The sequence below is a fragment of the Pelophylax lessonae genome (genome assembly GCF_965119305.1).
Source record: "Pelophylax lessonae genome assembly, chromosome: 5".
NCBI lineage: Eukaryota > Metazoa > Chordata > Amphibia > Anura > Ranidae > Pelophylax > Pelophylax lessonae.
The window spans coordinates 342,278,863-342,296,472 of NC_138772.1; positions in this window are offsets into that span (position 1 = coordinate 342,278,863).

A 17,610-nucleotide genomic window follows, 5' to 3' on the forward strand; every position below is an offset into this window, starting at 1 on the left:
AGCGCTGTTGAGGATGATTTACCCCCCCTGATCCAAGATGTGCGCATGAACTCTTCTGGGGTCTCTGAAGCGATGAATAGGCTGGAGGACATGGAAAACCGGCTGCGTCGCAGTAATCTGCGCCTGGTGGGCATCCCTGAGAAAGCGGAGGGTAAAACTCCGGTGGAATTTATAGAGCACTGGTTACTAACTACTTTTGGGAAAGACAATCTCTCCCCGTTTTTCTCTGTGGAGCGGGCACATAGGGTGCCTTTCAGGGCCCCTCCACCAGGTGGCCCTGACAGACCATTCCTACTGAAGCTGTTTCATTATAGAGATAGAGATATCATTCTGAGACTTGCCCGGCAACAGCCTCGCATGGAGATTCAAGGTGCTAAAATCTCCATTTATCCTGATTTTTCTGCAGCTCTGCAGAAGCAGAGGGCGCGCTTTACCGAAGTTAAAAAACGTCTGCGCGCCATCCCCTTGGTATATTCCATGATGTATCCGGCCAAGCTACGTGTGGTGGCGAACGGGACTGTGCACTTCTTCGAGAGCCCCATATCTGCCACAAATTGGCTAGAACGCCAGGAGCGGCAGCTCAGAGCTGCGGCGGAGTGATCATCCTCAGGAGGAGCAAGGGTCTTTCTATGGTGTACGGGTCCACTTATTCTCCTGTTGAGAGCCACGGAGCCGTGCACTGGTCAGAGATTATGGTACAACTGCTGTCCCGCTTTCCTGAGCCCGTGGAAGGGAAGAACCGGGTCTCTATGTTTATGCAAGTTCGGGCCCTCTTCTACTACCCCCTCGCCCATGTTGGGCTGGATAACTGTTCCCTGCGGGGCTTGGGTGACCGTGGCCTCCCCGGCTACTGTTCACCGCATTTTTTTTGTACCTGTTCTTCGTTCTATGTTTTTTGGTTTTTGTTTTTTTGTCTGTTTTTTTTTACCGGTGATGTGCTCCATGGAACTTTACCTACGCGCTCTGTTTCCAGTGCTACCTATACCGACATTTGTGCCCCTTGGCCTTCCCTGCGATTCCTGAGTATCGGATTTCTCCTATGGACTCCTCCTCACTGTTTGCTTGTAGGCTTGTCCTACCATCTTACTGCATTGCCTGACTACCATGGCGACCATTGATGACTCTCTGCTATCCTGGAATGTGCGGGGACTGGGGGATGCGAGTAAACGCACTGCTGTAATGACCCTGTTGTCGCACCAGGGTCCTGCGCTGGTGTGTCTGCAGGAAACCCACCTTACTCCAGAATCCTCTAGCGGACTCCGCTCTAGGCGGTTTCCGACCCAGTTTCATTCCTATCACAGCCAATACTCTAGGGGTGTCTCAATTTTACCCTCCGCATCTATCAAATTTGAATTGCTGGACTCATTGGTGGACTCTCAGGGCAGATTTATTTTTTTGGTGGGAGTATGGAATGCATTTGAGTGTATTGTAGCTAATGTATATATACCGCCTCCCTTCTCCTTTGAGGTGCTAGAGTGCCTGTCTCGGTTTGTTGGGAAACACTCCCAGGTGCCGGTGCTAGTGTTGGGTGATTTTAATAACGTGCTGGACCCGACTTTGGATGTTTATAAGAAGTACTGCCCCGGGGGTTCCAGGAGACCCACTCCGTTTGCCCGATTTATGGGGGAGCTGGGCCTGGCGGATCTCTGGCGCAGTTTGCACCCGCTTGATGCTGGTTTCTCCTGTCACTCACTGTCACACTCATCCCTATCCCGTATTGATCTTGCCTTTGGCTCGGATCTTACCCATGCCCTTTCCCCGGTAGTTACCTATTTTGCCAGGGGATTGTCAGATCACTCCCCGCTTCAGCTCCGGCTCAGGTTTCCGGGGAGTAGATTGCCCACGCACTGGAAGTTGAATCCATTCTGGCTTTCATTGTTCCCAGACCATGCAGCTTTTACTACCCAACTGACGCACTTTTTTACTGAGAACAGGCACTCTGCAGCTCCGGGGATTGTATGGGACACTATGAAAGCATATTTACGTGGGCTGTGCATCAAAGAGGTATCGTCTATTAAATCTAATAGTAGGCGCTGGGAGAAAGAGGCGGGTGAGGCGGTGCTTCAAGCCGAGCGTGACTATTTGGCTTCCCCCACGGCGGCCTCGGAGGGCCGTTGGTTGGAGGCTCAACGATTCTATCGCTCTGTGCAACAGCAACAGGCGGACCACAAGCGCTTCTTCACCTCCCAGGCTTACTTCGAGGAGGGGGAGAAGACGGGTCACATGCTTGCCCTGATTTCTAGAGCACAACGCCCTCCATCCATAATACACAGGTTGGTTCTCTCTGCAAATCGGGAGGTCACGGACACTGCGGAAGTCTTGCAGGGATTTAGGTCATTTTTTGAGGATCTGTACTCCTCCAAGGTGTCCTATGACCCGGAGGACCTACAGGCCTTCCTTGGGGACCTTCAGCTACCAAAGGTATCTGCCCGAGATAGGGCTATGCTGGATTCTCCTATCCGGTTGGAGGAACTGCAGGAGGCTTTGGCTTCTTCCCCTAATTCTAAGGCCCCAGGGACGGATGGGATACCTTTGGAGATGTATAAAACTTTTGGAGGGGTCCTCTTGCCCGAGTTGCTTACTGTCCTACAGGCCTCTTATGAGACGGGGGAGCTCCCGCGCTCCATGTATGAGGCAGTGGTAGTTGTTCTCCTGAAGCCCGGGAAGGATCCGACTCGACCGGAATCGTATAGACCAATCTCTCTATTACCCACTAATTTGAAATTGCTGGCTAAAGTGCTAGCCACTCGCTTGTCGAAAGTTATTGCCAAATTGGTGCATGGTGACCAATCCGGCTTTATACCGGGTCGGTCCACAGCTACCAATATACGTAGATTATATCTGAATATGCAGATTCCCCCGGATAACTGTGGCCAGAGAGCTATACTATCACTCGACGCTGCTAAAGCATTTGATAGCGTGGAGTGGCAGTACCTGTGGGCGGCCCTGGAGGGCTTTGGCCTGGGACCCTCCTTTATCAAATGGATAAAAATCCTCTATGCTGCACCTACGGCGTGTCTCCGCGTCAATAATTCGCTTTCTCAATCGTTTCCGCTACGCAGGGGCACTAGGCAGGGGTGTCCATTGTCCCCCTTGCTGTTTGCCCTGGCGGTGGAACCCCTGGCAGCGGCGGTGAGGGCTGCCCCAGATGTTGTGGGCTTCCGACGGGGAGACCAGGAAGACAAAATTGCATTGTACGCTGACGACGCGCTTTTATTTTTGGGCGACGCTTCGGGCTCGCTGCTCGCTTTGATGCGCCTGATTCATAGATTCGGATCCTTCTCGGGTTTCCAGATAAATTGGGATAAATCTGTCTTGCTGCCGCTTGACCCCCTGGAGGTGGCATTGCCTCCGGTAGCGTCGCAGATTGGGGTGGTGACCCAGTTCCGCTATTTGGGAGTGGTGATCCACCCTGACCTGGGGCAGTATATTAAGCTCAATATTCTCCCCTTGTTGCATAGGTTTCGTGATAAGTTGACTTGCTGGATCAGGTTGCCTCTGTCAGTGGTTGGCAGATGTAATCTGGTCAAGATGATTTGGAATCCACAGCTTTTATATGTTTTGCATAATGCACCGATATGGGTCCCCCTGCATATTTTCAAGATGTTTAACACGGTTTACCGAGCACTCATTTGGCGGAAACAGTCCGCCAGGATTCGTCTGGAAACTTTGCAGGAGGCCAAGGATAGTGGTGGTTTGGCCGTTCCGAATCCCTTCTATTACTTTTTGTCATCCCAACTGCAACATGTGACGGGATGGCTGCTGGATGATGCGAGTGATCCTGTCAGACGGATCCTTGCGACTCGTCTGGCTGGTGGGACGCTTGTCGAGGCGCTGGAGTCGGGCACCCTGCGAGGTTCGCCTGGCTGTCCCACTCTCGCGCTTCTTGACAGGGTATGGCAGAGGGCTAAAACACATTTTTCCTATGCTGGATTCTCCGAGTACTCCCGTATCCTGAATAACGCTAACTACCCCCAGTTGGATAAATTGCGGACCTCTCTGAGATGGGGAGACTATGGCATCCGCTTCATTTACCAATTGTACAGGGGGGATGTGCTTAGGGATTTCCAGTCTCTCCGCACCGAATTTGGATTACCTAACTCCCTCTTCTTTCAATATTTGCAGCTGCGTCATGCCATTGACGCTCAGTCTAAGGTCTCCCCCTGGGGTTTGTGCCGGCCCGCTGTCCTCCTGAGTCTGGTTAACTCCACAAGCAAGAAAGGGCAGATTTCCTCACTATATACGGCCTTTATGGGACAGATATCGAGGGCTATGACATTTAAGTGCAGGGAATCCTGGGCTGAGGACGTGGGTTCCATATCCGCCGAGGAATGGACCGGCATCCTGGATAATGTACCCAGGGTCTCGCTGTCTTCCTCACAGAGACTCACCCAATTGTTTATACTACATCGCACCTACCGGACCCCGCAGCGCTTGCACAGTTGGCGGAGGAGGGATACTCCCCTCTGCCCTCGGTGCAAAGTTCACACGGGCGATCTGTTGCACATGCTGTGGCGCTGTCCGAAGTTGCATCGCTATTGGCATGGGATAATACGCTCTATTAACGATGTTTGGAAATTGACGTTGTCTGTGGAACCCAAATTGTGTATCCTGGGATGGTTGGATGAGGAACTCTACCCCCCCGAGATACACGTTGCAATCCTCAGAGTACTTTTTACTGCTAGAAAGCTGATAGCCCGCAGATGGATCTCTGCTCAGGCTCCTACACATGAAGCCTGGGTTGAGGAGGTTAAGGTGCTCTTGAACAGGGAACATCTCACTTATAAACACAGAGGGAATGTCATGAAATTTGAGCGCATATGGGGCCCGTGGTTGGATGTCCCGGGTCTAGCCCCACTTCACCTGGTGTCCAATAGGATTATGGGTGGGGTTCGGCGACCTCCGACATAAGGTGGCTGCGACCCTGAGGGCTTCTCTCTGGGTCTACACCGAGGGGCTCCTCGAACTGTCTACCACATTTTCCTTGCGGCTGGTACTTGGGGGCTCCCCGTAACATACGTGCGTGGAGTAGCTCACCGGAATGTTAGTGTATTGTTTTGCGTTCTGTCAGTGACGAGGGGCGTCTTCTCCTAGAAGTCTGTGCTTTATATGAGACGCTTAAAGTATAAGATTGTCGATACTTCACTGCAATTTCTTACTTGATGATGTATTACTGTACTGTGATGCCCGTGGCGGCGGGTCCCCCGCTGCCGTATGACTATAGTCTATGCCACTCTAACTAGGCCTTTTGGGACTTGGAGACTTCCTCGTCTGTTTTTGTCTTGTAAGTTTGGTTTTGGTTTTGTATTGTTTGTGAAAAAGTTTTTTTTTTCAATAAAAATTATCTGATTAAAAAAAAAAGTATATAGGATACATCATTTTTTGTGATGCCATATGTACCGTTTCATGTATTTTCCATTTGGTTTAATCTTATTTTATTGACAAATAAACCAATACAGATTAGCATAGTCACAGAGTATACAAAGAGTATCGTATATAACGTAGCATACAGAGAGTATGAATTCTCAGAAGGTGTGATAGTTTCTGGCATGTATTTTCTATTAATGTTCATTTGATATGAATACACTCTGTAAACTAATTGTGAAAGATATGTGGATTTATATCCTTTATGGAAATGCCTTTTATTTTAGAAATGATTGCAAATTTATTGAACAAAATAATTGGAATTTATGGTATACTGAAGAAATCTTTACATTTTTATCTTTGCCAGATATCACACATTTTTTCAAAACTCTACTGTAAGCAGTAGTTTGACCTTTAGCAACCTTTATTTGAGGCAGAACTTGAAGACGAGAAAATCCATTTCCATTAACCACTTACCGCCCGCCCGCCGTCATATGACGGCGGGACGGTGCGGCTATTATCCTGGGCGGACGTCATATGACGTGACCCAGTAAATGCACGGCAGGCGCGCGATCGCGGGCGCGCCGCCGTGCACTGCCGGTGTCGGCGTGTCCCCGGGACACAGCCGGTCACCGGCAGGGGGGAAACAGCCAATAGGCATGGCTGTTTCCCACGTGATCGGCTGTGTTCCAATGACACAGCCGATCACAATGGAGGCGGCCGGGAGATGACCGCGCATGCGCGATCGGGAGCGCGCAGCGCGGTCATGTCGGTGGCACTGTGTTCCGTAGGAACACAGCTGTCACCGGCGGTAGTAAACAGTCACTGACAGTGACTGTTTACTAAGTGATCGGCTGTGAATCCATTCACAGCCGATCACAAAATGTAAACACAGAGCAGTAACTGACTGTTACTAGCTCTTCTCCCCTCATACAGTTTCCAGTATGAGGGGAGCAGAGCTAGAAATAGTGAGTTACTGCTCTGTACACATGTAAAAAGTAAAATCACACTAAAATCACAGTAATAAAGGTCCCCACACAGTCCCCAGCCCCCCCCAATGTCACCTGTCACCCAACAGTCACCTCATCAGTGCCCAGAAATTGACACCCATAACGTTCACATGTGAGCGCAGCGATCGCGGGCAAAATCACCGCGATTCTGCCCGCGATCCGGAAATCATTGCAAATTGCGGGACGCCTGTGCGTTGCCCGTGATTTGCAATAGCACCCCAAACGCTGTGCGATGTTGCCGCCATTTCCGCCTGCCAAATCGCAGTAACATCGCGCAAACATCGCATGACGCCCAAAAAAGTACAAGAGTTTCTTTGGGGCGTCATGCGTTGTTTGCGTGATGTTACCGCGATTCGGCAGGCGGAAATCGCAGCAACATCGCACAGCGGGCAACGCACAGGCGTCCTGCCATTTGCAATGATTTCTGGATCGCGGGCAGAATCGCAGTGATTCTGCCCGTGATCGCTACGCTCACATGTGAATGTAGCCTAAAGTTCACCGGTCACCAGAGACTGCCATCAGTACCGCCGTGCACCATCGCCCGTCACCTGTCACCCATCAGTGACCATCGCCCCGTCACCTGTCACCCCATCAATCACCGTCACCTGTCACCCCATCAGTCATCGTCATCTGTCACCCCATCAGTCATCGTAACCTGTCACCCCATCAGTCACCGTCACCTGTCACCCCATCAGTCATCGTCACCTGTCACCCCATCAGTCACCGTCATCTGTCACCCTATCAATCATCGTCACTTGACACCCCATCAGTGATCGTCACTTGTCACCCCATCAATCATCGTCACATGTCACCCGGTCAGTGATTGTCATCTGTCACCTCATCAATCATCATCACCTGTCACCCCATCAGTCATCATCACCTGTCACCCCATCCGTCATCGTCACCTGTCACCCCATCAGTCATCGTCACCTGTCACCCCATCAGTCATCGTCACCTGTTTGCCATATACATGCAATCACTTACTGACCGCCTAACGACTATATGCGTCGGCCATTAAAAGCTAAATACTGGGGTTATGGCAGAAGATAGCCCCCATAACCCCGGTATTTTTTGAAACGGCGGGCGGTCGGCTTTCAGATAAGGGTGGTCCCAGTGGCGGATTCGCCGCGGAATTACCCTTACGGTGCAGGGGAAGAGGTGCCCCCCCCCCCTCCTGCCGCGTCCCAGACGTTTTCCCAGCTTACCGGACCCGCCGGCAGCGGGGAAAACTATCCGGTCCCGGATCCTCAGAGACAGGAAGTCGAGTGAGGGCAAGATGGCCCTCACTCAACTCTATGGTCTTGGAGGACCGGAGCTACGTCAAAAGATGTTGCCTAGCAACCGGTTTAAAGGGCCGCTTTTTTTTTTTGCTTTTTTTTTTTTCCTCTTTCAACAATTTTTTTTTTTTTTTCTTTTTTAGTGTAGTTGTGAGGTGTGAGGTCTTTTTGACCCCAGATCTCACAATAAAGAGGACCTGTCATGCCTATTTCTATTACAAGGGATGTTTACATTCCTTGTAATAGGAATAAAAATTATCAAAACATTTTTTTTTTTTAAACTGTGTAAAAATAAAAAAATAATAAATAAAATAAATAGGAAAAAAAAAAAATTAAAGCGCCCTGTCCCCGTTAGCTCGCGCGCAGAAGCAAACGCATACGCAAGTCCCGCCCACATATGTAAACGGTGTTCAAACCATACATGTGAGGTATCGCCGCGATCGTTAGAGCGAGAGCAATAATTTAAGCCCTAGACCTCTTCTGTAACTCTAAGCTAGTAACCTGCAGAAATTTTTAAAATGTTGCCTATGGGGATTTTTAAGTACCAATGTTTGGCGCCATTCTGTGAGCATGCGCAATTTTGAAGCATGACATGTTGGGTATCTAATTACTCGGCGTAACATTATCGTTCACATTATGGAAAAAAAATTTGCTAAATTTACTGTTTTCTTATTTTTTAGATCAAAAAAGTGATTTTTTTTCAAAAAAATCGCATTTGGAAGACTGCTGCGCAAATATGGTGTGATAAAAAATATTGCAACGATCTCCATTTTATTCTCTAGGGTCTCTGCTAAAAAAAAATATATAATGTTTGGGGGTTCCAAGTAGTTTTCTAGCAAAAAAATGATTTTAGCTTGTAAACACCAAGTGTCAAAAATAGGCCCAGTCTTAAAGTGGATAAATGGACAACTTTGTGTAAAGCGCTACTTGGATGTTAAGCCTATGTATGTGGCCAGGCTGTGAAAAAGTGTTACACATGTGGTATCGCCATACTCAGGAGGAATAGCAGAATGTATTTTGGGGTGCAATTTTTGCTATGTACATGCTATGTGTTAGAAATATTGCATAAATGGACAGCTTTGTGTAAAAAAAAATGTGTTTTCATTTTCTTTCCACATTTTCCAAAAACTTGTGGAAAAAAATGACATATTCAAAAGACTCATTATGCCTCAAAAATTATACGTTGGGGTGTTTGCTTTCCAAAATGGGGTCATTTTATAGGGGTTTCCATTGTCCTGGTGCTCCAGGGCCTTCAAAAGTACGATAGGTTGTCAGGAAATTATATGTGAAATTTGTGCTCCTAGAATGCCGGACGGTGCTGGTTGGATGTTAGGCCTCTGTATGTGGCCAGGCTGTGAAAAAGTCTCACACATGTGGTATCGCCATACTCAGAAGGAGTAGTAGAATGTGTTTTGGGGTGTAGTTGCAAGTATACATGTGCTGTGTGAGAGAAATAACCTGTTAATACGGCAATTTGTAAAAAAAAATTAAAATAAAAAAAAAAATCTTCATTTTGCAAAGCATTGTGGGAAAAAATTACAACTTCAAAAAACTCACCATGCCCCTTATTAAATACCTTGGAATGTCTACTTTCCAAAAAGGGGTCATTTGGGGGGTATTTGTACTTTCCTGACTTTTTAGTGTCTCAAGAAATGAGATAGGCCTTCAGTACATCAGGTGTGATCAAGTGTGATCAATTTTCAATGATTCACACCATAGCTTGTGGACTCTATAACTTTCACAAAGACCAAATAATATACACTTACTTGGGTTATTTTTACCAAAGATAAGTAGCAGTATAAATTTTGGCCAAAATTTGTGAAGAAAAATTACTAATTTGCAAAATTTTATGACAGAAACAAAGAAAAATGCGTTTTTTCACAATATTTTCAGTCTTTTTTTATTTATAGCACAAAAAATAAAAAACCCAGTAGTGATTAAATACCATCAAAAGAAAGCTCTATTTGTGTGAAAAAAAGGACACAATTTTTGAATGGGTACAGTGTTGCATGACTGAGTAATTCTCAGTCAAAGTGTGAGAGCGCTGAAAGCTGAAAATCGGTCTGGGCAGGAAGGGGGTGAAAGTGCACTGTAGGTAAGTGGTTAAACAGTCACATGCATACTATCCCAGAGTTGTGTACCTGCAGGCTCAACTCTGGATACCACTGGGAGCCTTCAGCTGCCATTATGGTTAGCCTTTCTGTGATGTGATTGCTTTCCCTCTCTTTGGAGGATTTTATGTTTTTGTTTACTCAGAGCGAGGGGAAACTGAAGGATTCTGGGTCTCAACATAAAAAGAAACTATGGAAAGTCTCATTCAAACGGTCATTTGCATTCCCAAATTAGAAGACCTATCTGCCCCTTCCTCAAGCAAGATGACTCCACTGTGTTCTTGTTGTATCAGTTGTGGATATTTTTAGCTGATTTATGACAAATGTTCCCATACATGTGTAATATCTCTCACCCACAGGTGGTTTAGTGAGCTTGTGATATAGTGTATTTAAAGATGGCTGCCGCGTATCCAATTGACCATGTGGTTGTGGGGGGAAGTGCAACCATGTGTTGCTGACCTCACTCACAAAATGACCTGTGAATGGTCAAGAGGAATGATTACATCCTGTGGGTGGTCTCTGTTATAAAGGACTATAAAAAGAGTCCATAGCATGAGGAATGGTCTGTTTTTTTGAGCTATGGAAAGACCAAGCATGCAGCCAGGATTTCTTTTTGTCCTGTTCCTATTTCAATAGCTATCCAGTGTAAAAATTATTTGATATTTTGGGATATTGGGAATAGGTGGTATTTTGTGTAATGTTTATGGTAAATTTTTTTTTAATTCTTTTTATTTCAATATGTGCATAAAAACGAACATTCCAAACGTCCTTTCAACAAAGGGACAAAACAATATAAAATAAAAAAATCATACAATATCCAAATAATTATCTGTTTACTTAGTATTCATAATCTCTTTATGCCAAGGTATATCCATTTAGCTTAATTGATCGCCGTTGTCCCGGTGTGCCCCAACCCCTTGCTCCATTGCATTCATAGATTTATTTCCTCATCATACTATGTGCATCCCTCTATATCCTCTTAGTTATCTCCTTATATTCAACCATTGGTTAATGTTGAATGACTCCAATTATCCCAAATATTTTTATATTTCGTTGAGCATCCTCTATGCATATACAATACTTTTTCAAATGGTAAGTTTATGGTAAATTTTATGTGTAAGGAACTTTATGTATTTTGATGTCCAGTAAAGTTTTTTTTTATGCTTTTTATCAAAACTGCTCTTGGTGTGTCTGTTCATTTTAAATATTCACTAGATATTTCAGTGGCTGTCCAGTGTACCTTCATTATAAATTTTGTTGTTCCCACATTTGATACAACTGGCGTAGTTCGACAGGATACTGCATGGTCACTAAATATAGAATATTTGGATGAAGTATTGTGTTATAGAGGGTGTATGAGTATTATTCATTGGATTGCTGCTGGAGTCAGCAGGTTAGTGAATAAGCCTTAAGCACAATCACTTTGCGCCAGGACATAACATAAAGATTGCGATTGTTGTTTTTGCATTTGTGTTTCCCCTGAGTGTAGAGATGCATACAAAAAGCGCGAGGGAAGGAATCAGCTTCTAAGTATGGAGCGATTCCAACATAAGTCTTTTCTGGGTACTGGAAACCCATTGCAGAGGAATTGATTAAAAATGCTGCTCCAATCTATCCAGACCTTGGTATTGAACTTGGTACGCAGGTTTTGCGTTCAGGTTTGCGTGTATATGCTAAGAAGGAGCGAAAAGTCGCTGCCACTACTGGGTGGCTAGTTGTGCAGGCCCTATGCCACGAGGTGCAGAAGAATGAAGCGCTTGAGAAAGAGTTGCAGGAATTGAAAGAGATGTTGGTTATGACTAAAGAATATATGCAAAGTAATACATGTTGAGTAGCTGCCCTAGAGGAGAAGTGTAAAGTGAGAAAGATGATTGCAGATCCCTTCAGATGATGAGTATGTGTCCTATTCATATGATAGTGATAATCTAGAGGAGTTTCAGGCACGTCTAATAATCACACATCAGAGAAAAAGGAAAATAAATTGTGAGCATGGTGGAGAGAATGGTTTTCGAGATACTGCTCGTCATGAACTGAATGAAGTGGTAAAGGGGTATACCCAAACAGAGCTCAAGGAACAGCTTGCAAAGGTGACCGAGTGTTTGGAAGACACTGAAAGCAAGACAAATAATTTAGGAAATAGCGCATGTAAAGTTAAACCTGAAGTGGCTTTGAAGTGTGTTCAAACCCCTGTAGGCAAAGCTGAAGATTTGAATGAGCGGTGTGCAGCCCTCATTAACAACTTTAATGATGCCCTAACAAAGGACAAAGGCCCTAAGCCTGTAAGCAAAAAGTGGGACATGTGGCACTGTTACTTCTCGGCAAAACGTGAGGTTTTAAAGAAGCACAATGTTAGTGTGAACTGCATCAACCTTTATTCTTGTCTGTGTCCTATGTCCTGGTGGCAGTCACTTGTATCGTTCTAATATACAATGTTGGACTGGCGGCAGTGCTGTATTTTGGCCTAGGCCAACAAGGCCCAGGCCTAGGGCGGCACTTTGCAGGGGGGCAGCATAAAAGCCGCCCCCCCCTCCACCTGAGACTCTATTGGCCACTTGTTGCTAGAGCCGCCTCTCTCACCCCCTCTCTCTCACCCCCCCCTCTCTCTCTCACTTACTCACCCCCTCTCTCTCTCTCTCACCACCTCTCTCGTCCTCTCTCTCGCATCCCCCCTCTCATCCCCCCCCTCTCTCTCATACCCCTCCTCTCTCTCTCATCCCCCTCCTCTCTCTCTCATCCCCCCTCTCTCTCTCTCTCTCATCCCCCCTCTCTCTCTCTCATCCCCCCTCTCTCCCTCTCTCTCATCCCCCCTCTCTGTCACCCCCCTCTCTCTCTCTCTCATCCCCCCTCTCTCTCATCCCCCCTCTCTCTCTTCCCCCCCCCCTTTCTCTCTCTCCCTCATCCCCCCTTCTCTCTTTCTCTCTCTCACCCCCCCTCTCTCTCTCTCTCTCTCTCTCTCTCACCCCCCTCTCTCTCTCTCATCCCCCTTCTCTCTCTCTCTCTCTCTCTCTCCCATCCCCCCTCTTTCTCTCCCATCCCCCCTCTCTCTCACCCCCCCCCCTCTCTCTCTCATCCCCCCTCTCTCTCTCATCCCCCCTCTCTCTCTCATCCCCCCCTCTCTCTCTCATCCCCCTCTTTCTCTCTCATCCCCCCTCTCTCTCTCTCTCATCCCCCTCTCTCTCTCTCTCTCATCCCCCCTCTCTCATCCCCCCTCTCTCTCTCTCATCTCCCCTCTCTCTCATCCCCCTCTCTCTCTCTCTCTCTCACCCCCCCCTCTCTCTCCCTCCCTCCTTCACCCCCCTCTCGTGAGATCTCAGGGGTTCATGCTGGGACTTGTAGTCCTTCAGGGAGTCACATCCGTTAAAAAAGGAGTGGGGCAAATTTACATAGGAGGAGGAGGGAGGGAGCCCAATTTTAGTCTTGGTTAGGGCAGCATAAAACCAAAATACACCACTGACTGGCGGTGGTGTACAGCTGAATTATTTTTGTCTTCATTACTGCTATGGAAGCGAGCCAGGGCTAGCACACAGTCAGCTTGGATTATACTCACCTACCGCTCTTTCTTTCACTAAGGGGTGTATCAGACCTCAAAATTTAGAAAGCTGCTTCAACACAAAAAGCAAAGATCTCACTCTGCATCAGCTGTCAGGTTGCAAGGTTTTCTGTTCAGGCTGTTGCAGCTTCAAAAAAAAAAAAAAATTGTGAGCTTCAGTTTTCTGTACGTCTGTTCAAGTGACAATAACATTTTTTGGAGCCGAAGAGAAAAAAATGTAAAAAAAGTGTGTTTTTTATTGACTGACTGTTTACATCTGGAACTGACAACCGACATCCAAATGTCAGTCGTGGGCAGATGACGCATAGATCGCATGCATGTCATGCTGACCCTCTGTGTAAAGTGCTCTTTTCTACATAGGTAGAGTAGCACAGGGAAGCAATATAGCATTGTGTCCTTCTGTGGCAAAGATCAGTGCAGAAAGACATAAAGTTATGTTGCTTTGCATATGGAAGGGGGAGGAAAAGAAAAGGATGTAAATGCCGGCATAATGTAAATGATACAGGGATACTGGCAGCTAGCAACAGAAGACGTGTGCACTCAGCATTACTTCAAATAGAGTTATTTTTGCTTGAGGACCGTTTTGTTAGTTACTTCTAACCTTTGCACTCTGCATTATTTAGTCCTGACCCTGCAGTCTGCGTTATGTACTTCTGATCCCGGAACTCAGCATTACATACTCTTAAATGCAGAACTCTTTGTTACCTTCTCCTGACCCCTGCACTTTGTACTACTTACTCCTAACCCATGCACTTTGCATTACTTACTCCTGACCCCTGAACTTTGTACTACTTACTCCTGACCCCTGCACTTTGTATTACTTACTCCTGACCCATGCACTTTGCATTACTTACTCCTGACCCCTGCACTTTGTACTACTTACTCCTGACCCATGCACTTTGCATTACTAACTCCTGACCCCTGCACTTTGTACTACTTACTTCTGACCCATGAACTTTGCATTACTTATGTCTGACCCCTGCAATCGGCATTACTTACACCTGATCCCTGCACTCTGACATACTTAGTCCTGGTCCCTGCATGCTACGTTATTTAGTCCTGACCCCTGAGGGAGGGGGAACAAAATGACCTTGGGGTGGTAACAAAGATTTGTGCCTTGGGGGATGATTTGTGCTGGGAACAGTGATTTGGGGGTATTTGTGTAAGGAGGGGGGGGTGTTTGTGTGTGTAGATGGTGCTAGGAGAGGGCATTTTATGCGCAGAGAGGAGCATTTGAACTGTGAGGGGGATTTGGAGGGAAAATTATTTTTGCTTGGAGATAGGATTTTGGTGGGGGGAAGATGTGTGCTGGGAGGGGGATTGGGGGAGTTGATTTGTCCTGGGAGGGGAATTTAGGGAAGCAGATTTGTGCTGGGAGGAAGATTTCAGCAGAGATGGGATTTGTACTGGGGACAGGGTGAATTTTTGGCTTGCAGAAGGAGTTTGGGGAGGGGATGTGCAGATTAAAGCTCCATTTATTTGGGGGAAGGTATTTTTTAGAGAGGCTTAAGTGGGGGAGAATATTGTTTGTGGGGTCATTTTGCACTTTCCTGATCCCTACACTCTGTGTACACACCCCTGACTTCTGCACTCTCTTCATTTTGTTCTCCTGACCCCCACACTCTATATGTTACATATTCCTAATCCCTGCACTCTCCCTACTACATACACCTGACCCTTGCCCTTTGTGTGCTACATACGTCTTACCCTTGCACTCTGTGCATTATGTGTTCCTGACCCTTGTACTCTGTGTGTTACATAGTCCCGACCCGTGTACTCTGTGTGTTATGTGTTCCTGACCCTTGTACTCTGTGTGTTACATAGTCCTGACCCGTGCACTCTGTGTGTTATGCAGTCATGACTCTTACACTTTTTTGTATTTCACAGCTCTGACCCCTACGCTGTTTGTCTTCCAAACTCTTGCACTATATACACTCTTTTTTTTACACTTTTTTTTTTGTTCTCCTTTGGGTGCCCAAAGGTTCCCCAGATCTTTTATGATCCTAGAAACGTCCCTGTTCTGCACTATTCTAATCAAAAATGTATATTGCTCCTACAGTACGAAGCCAGCTCAGCCAGGCCAGAATGCAAATCTGCCAGCCAGGCCTGAACTCAGCCCAGTCAGGCAAGAACTCCAGCCAGAACAGTTAACTGCCAGGCCATTATTCAAACCAGCCATAGTACCCCTACTTATTCACAAAACAAAACCTGACAATAATTAATAAATAATAACACTGCATTTTTTAACAAATCCTTTATTAAAAATAAAAAAAAATTAAAAAGTCCCATAACTTACATACATCAATAATCATATCCTCCAGTGATTTATTTATTACTATGGAAGATGCTATACAAACCAATGAAAAAAATCCTGCTGATTTCCAACATGATCCCCTTTCCCGGGCCCTGAAACCAAAAGTAAAGGGATGGGATCTCCTGGATCATGGAAAAAAGTAAATAATGAAACCACACTTTTTGACAAGTCCTTTAATAAAATTCAAAAAAGTAAGCATTATGCACCTTGAAAGTACCAGTGAGGTTTATTAGCATGTATAATTCTGTTAGATTTGATCTGTTGTCTTACAGGAAAATAACTTAAAGTGGGACTAAAGTGAAGAAAAAAAAATAAAAATGCATGGGAGTTATACTATTTTTCACCTGCCAAAGGTTTACTTTGTTTTGGAGGGACAGGGTAGGTGGAAGAGGAGGAGGGCCTATATGCCAATAACAACTTTAAATAAATGTAAAAGTATTTATGGCTGGAGCTTCAATGTAATGAAACAAATGGTAAATGAATTGTGGGTGTATGCTATAGCCCCCTAACCTCAAGGATGAGGAGGAGACAGATCTCTTCTCACAATTAGAAATGACAGGGAGGCAGGACAATATTATATTAGGGGGGACTTTAACTATCTGATTATTGATTGGGTGGGTAGAACTGAAAATTCAACTAGGAATCATCATTTCTTGAACGTACACTATATTGTCAAAAGAATTGGGATGCCTGCCTTTACATGTACATAAACTTTAATGGCATCCTAGTCTTAGTTGGTAGGGTTCAATATTGAGTTGACCCACCCTTTGCAGCTTTAACAGCTTCAACTCTTTTGGCAAGGCTGTCCACAGGGTTAAACCCTACGGACTGAGACTGGGGTGCCAATAAAATTCATGTATGTGTAAAGGCAGGCGTTTCAATACTTTTGATAATATAGTGTATTTTAGGACAATATCATGGATCAAATGGTGGAAGCCCCAACACAAAATAATGCTCTATTGGATCTTCTAATTTCAAACAAGGCAGATCTGATTGCAGATTATGTAATAGCAGTAAGAAAATATTTATGCTTGCCATAATTTACCAGAAAGAGAGACGTGAAGGTAGAACAGGAATACTAAATTTCAAGGGAGCCAACTTTAATACGCTGTCTTCTGTGTTAATAGAACACAGAAGACAATTGGGGGTGTTTTAAGGACAAATTAATCAATGGCATTTGCCAGTGCATTTCCCTGGACAACAATTATAAAAAAAAAAAAAATTAATCCTGGGTGGCTAATTATTAGGGTAAAAAGACATATAAATAAGAACTGTCCTTATAAATATTAAATATAGATATATAAAATATAATATGGGGGAGTCACCATTGACATATCAGAACTAGAATGAATGCAATAGGAAATGCAATAAAAAGAGTGTGATCAGGGCAGCTAAACTAGATTATGTGAAACATATTGAAAAAAAAGTAAAAAAAACAAAACATTAAAATAACAAAATATAAACAGTGGAAGTTAGTCGTAAGAAGGGGTTTAATTAACAAAACAGTAATGCTAATACATTGTTTTGAATGTACCTTTATGACTGACAGAAACCAGTGCTCAAAAAAGACTAGAAAACTGTGACTATATAACCAGGACCAGGCAGATTATACTTGAGAATCCTCAAATAGCTTAGCAATGTTTTCCTTTATCTAAATGTTTTAGCCAGACCATTGTTCCTAATTTTTAAAAACACCCTACTGACTGGAATGGTACCTACCAAACAGTGAAAAACAATATTAAAAAATGGGCCAAGATACAGTATATACCAGGAAACTACAGACCAATCAACCTAACTTTGATAGTACATAACGTATTGGAAGGTATGGTAAGAGACAAGAGATAAATGCCGGATGATCTTGTGCCCTAATCACTTCCATACCGGGCAATTTCTGACACATGTAAAAATCCTACATGTAAAAATCATAATTTCTTTGCTAGAAAATTAGTCGGAACCCCTAAACATTATACATATTTTTTTTTTT